The 4,496-nt window shown below is 40.2% G+C and overlaps 1 long non-coding RNA gene across 1 annotated transcript; it reads left to right on the top strand.

Moving 5' to 3' along the window:
• The first annotated feature begins 2,947 nt into the window (after positions 1–2,947).
• On the top strand, positions 2,948–4,045 carry LOC120718243. The gene is made up of 3 exons (XR_005692434.1): positions 2,948–3,108; positions 3,863–3,929; positions 4,024–4,045. It is a non-coding gene; the product is annotated as an uncharacterized LOC120718243 (long non-coding RNA).
• Positions 4,046–4,496: the final 451 nt, after the last annotated feature.

Genomic DNA, 4,496 nt, shown 5'->3' with positions numbered 1-4,496 from the left:
AAATGCTTCTCTGCCACAAGAAGCAGCTTATTAAAAGGTCACACAGGTTATGTTTAGGTATGATGGGCAAATCCCAGACATTCAGTAATGCGCTGACTCCTGTTTGATGGATGTGGTGCATTCCTCAGAGAGCAAGAATCAAAGAGAAAAGTCTTAATATTAACAATGGTCAACACCAACAGCATATTCAAAACAAGCCCTCAGATACATAAAAATACGCTGTAAAAAGTTTTTAACTGCTTTCATGGTTCGAGATTGACGAGCTACAACACAATGGGGGAGCCAAGATGACAGGTCAGGTGGGAGATGTTGAGAGTGCACTTGGGGCTTGGTACCTACCAAGAATCATTGAGTGCGAGAAGAACTGACCTGAAAGATAGGATCTTGGCGAAGCTTGCAACCTGGACCCTCCATAGCTGGTTACCACCGACATCACGACGAGGAAGCTCCTGACTATGCGTGGAGGATTTCACCCCAAGTCCAGCACCCTGAGACTGTACACTAAGCGGAAGAAGGTGGCAGGGGACTGGCGAGTGTCGGCACCACAGTCGAGGATGAAACAATGAAAATCCATGAGTCCATCAGAATGATGGTCATAACCGACCACATGCTTAGCGAAACACAGTATGTACCACCAGCAGATAGAGGAAGTGGCTGACATCCAGAAATCCTACCTGTAGCTGGACTGAAAGACAGCACAGAGGCACTAATCATGGCAGCACAGCAACAAGCACTATGCACAAGATCCATAGAGGCTGGGGTCTGTCACACAAGGCAAGACCCCAGGTGCAGGCTGTGTAAAGATGCCCCTGAGACAATCCAGCACATAACAGCAGGGTGCAAGATGCTAGCAGAAGATGTGGAGGGTGAAGGTGACAGTGGTCCGAGTGGTGATCGGAGCACTAGGTGCGGTGACTCCCAAGCTAGGCGAGTGGTTCCAGCAGGCAGCAGGTCCCAGGAACAACATTGGAGATCTCTGTCCAGAAGAGAGCAGTCCTGGGAACAGGACCCTCAAGCTCCCAGGCCTCTGGTAGAGGACCCGAGCTTAAAGGATAAAAATATGTGTATATATGTTCATATATGCTTGGCCAGTCAAGTACCTTTACCCTCAGTTTACTCAGCAAGGCACTGATCTTGTTGGAGATGTGTTTGGGGTTGGTATCATGTGGGAGAACTGTCCTGTGGCCCAGTCTCTGAAGGGAGGGGATCATGCTCTGCTTCAGTATGTCACAGTCAGTGTTGGTCAAGTTACTTGAAAAAAGTAATCAGTAACTAATTACTGATTACTTCCCCAAAAAGTAATCCCATTACTTTACTGATTACTTATTTTCAAAAGTAATTAGTTACTTAGTTATGTAGTTAGTTTTAAAACCATGATTTACAACCTGAACAGGTGATAAAGCGATAGATCTTTCAGCCCAATTCTATGTTTTCTACGTAATCCATCATATAAAATGTAATCAAATGGAAAAGTCTCTTTTTAAAAATTATTTTATTAGTTTTAATCTTTTAATTTTATGCATCAACACATTATCTGACTGGAAGAAATATGTTTAACATTTAAACTATTTTCTGCACATTCCAGCACATAAAATAAAAAGGGTTTTGTGTTTACACTCACTCTTTCAAATAGATGCAAGTAAAACACAGCAGAAATTAAATAAAGTCAAAGACTCAGCGGTCCTGTTGCTCTATTTTCACCTGTATAGCAGGAGTGAGGCAGGCGGAGGTTTGCCCTGGTGCAGGTGTGTTGCAGCTGTCAGTGGAAGAATCCGCGAGTTTCTCTGTGGATTTCACATTCCTGTGGCAGCGCACTTGGTGCTTGCTCAGAGGTTTAGGGGTTTTTTTCACTGTAAAAGAAGTTTTCTTCCCACGCGCTGTACAGTGGACGCTAATGTTTTTGTCACTTTTTATGAAATCAAACTCAAAGTAAGGTCAGTACTTCCACACTTTAAATGCTGCACGCTCATACTCTCTCCGCACTCATTATATTATCGATATTTGGTCTGCACACAGCTGTTGCCACGACCGTCGCAAGTAACACGTTACTGTAATCCGATTACTTTTTTCTGCTGCCCATCTCTGGTCACAGTACATGTTGGCCTTCATGGTTCCGTCAATTAACTCTAATTCTACAGTGCCAGCAGCAGTCATGCAGCCCCAAACAATGACATCCCACCACCATGCTTGAAAGACACACTTGTCTTTGTGCTCCTCACCTGGTTGCTGCAAAACATTCTTGACTCCATCTGAACCACAATTTGAACATTTTCACTTAAGGGTGTACACACTTTTGTTGCAAGTATTTTAGGCAATAATGGCTGTATGTTGAGTTATTTAGAGGGGACAGCACATTTGCAATGTTAATCAAGCTGTAAACTGACTACTTTACATTTGATCAAAGTGTCATATCATCAATGTTGTCCCATGAAATGATGTAAAAAAATATTTACAAAAATGTGAGGGGTGAACTCAATTTCGTGAGATAATGTATATATGAACATGTTTTTAGGTTATGAATCAAGAAGACGAATAATCAAAGAATAATTTTAAAATATGGTTCTACTAAAAAGAGAGAAATCAGAGTTATTTTGATGTGGACGCTGACTGCCCACCGAGCACCACCAACCTGTAAATGTTGATTCTCCGTCTAAATCTAGTCAGCAGGTTGTGAGATTTAGTTAATCCAAAACTAATCACCGAATATTTGTTTTATTCTGTCAGATTTTATTATCCAAAATGGTCATCTTTTATGGACCACATAGAGTCCTAATGTAGCCATAAAGATACAATCACATAAATGTAGTCATAGTCACACAGAGAAAGTGTAGAAGCTCACGTCAAAACATGTCACAAATATGTGTGTGTGTGTGTGTGTGTAAGTGCTAAAATTAAAGTGATGACTGTTTCAGGAGGACAATAGGAGAGAGATGCAGGTAAATAAAAGTTTAGTGCACACACCTTAAACCATGACGATAACTACCATTACTCCACCTGCACATATTTGTCCTCAGGTTCATGTTGGCTGCTTATAAAAAGAGGAGATGAAGTCAGAGAACATCACTTTCTTTCACTGCAGTGGACGACTTACAAGCAAAGAAATACTATGTAAGTAACCCTAATATTAAATATATATCTGACATCTACATGTGATTTTAAGATGAATTGATAGATTTATTTCTGGATATGATCTTTTGGCAACATATGGTGTAATTTAGGCAGCAATTTGTTGTGTTGGGTTGTGTTTATCTTAAAGTTCTAAAGTTTTTATTATGCTTCTGTTTTTGTTTTGTTTTTGCTATTACCCTTGATAAATAATATGTGACACATTCACACACACACAGAGATAGATAGATAGATAGATAGATAGATAGATAGATAGATAGATAGATAGATAGATAGATAGATTTAATGGGTGAGTGATATATGTCAATATTGGAGTTGATTAACACTATAAACATGAAGTGGTGACTTTTGCTCTGATTTACAGTCAGGAACAATAAGGTCATCATAGTCAGAGCCTTGCTTCATGATTTCTTAATTTCTTCTTGTTGCTTTTGCTTCAAACTACATGTGTACAAGCACCTCGTTGAGAGATGTGGACTATCAATCAAGACATAACCAAAGAGCTGTAGAAGAAGCAAATTGTCCTTCAGTCCACACTTTAAATTTAAAGCACAAAAACAGTACTATAGAAAAACATCTATATTTTAAATTATGTAATTGAATAGGAACTTTTTTATATTATGGGTTTTAGATCTCAAACTTCTTTTCAAGATAACTTTAGAAAGCTTAATTAAGGCAATTGTAGGAATAATGCTTTCTTTAAATAATAATAACCACAGTGAATTTTTATTTTCAGAGACAGGAGCAGAAAATCAGCATCACCATGATCGCAAAGATGTTTGTCATCGTTCTTCTTGTTGTTGGTAGGAAAACATTTAATTTGTCAAAGAATTTCCTATTCATAAAGATGTGGTTAATGTGATGAAATATGAAAATGACGTAAGATTCTCTACACAGCCTGCTGCAACGCAGCGACAACAACCACAACTGCAGCAACAACAACCACAACTGCAGCAACAACAACCACATCTGCTGCGACAACAACCACAACTGCTCCAACAACAACCACAACTGCTTCGACAACAACCACAGCTGTTCCAACAACAACCACAGCTGTTCCAACAACAACTACAGCTGATCCAACAACAACCACATCTGCAGCGACAACAACCACAACTGCAGCAACAACAACCACAACTGCTTCGACAACAACCACAGCTGTTCCAACAACAACCACAGCTGTTCCAACAACAACTACAGCTGATCCAACAACAACCACATCTGCAGCGACAACAACCACAACTGCAGCAACAACAACCACAGCTGCTCCAACAACAACCACATCTGCTGCGACAACAACCACAACTGCTCCAACAACAACCACATCTGCTGCGACAACAACCACAACTGCTCCAACAACAACCGCAACT

This window comes from Simochromis diagramma, unplaced genomic scaffold, assembly GCF_900408965.1.
Source record: "Simochromis diagramma unplaced genomic scaffold, fSimDia1.1 OVJJ01000030.1, whole genome shotgun sequence".
In the NCBI taxonomy this organism is placed as follows: domain Eukaryota; kingdom Metazoa; phylum Chordata; class Actinopteri; order Cichliformes; family Cichlidae; genus Simochromis; species Simochromis diagramma.
This window is presented reverse-complemented; position numbering and strand designations above follow the sequence as displayed.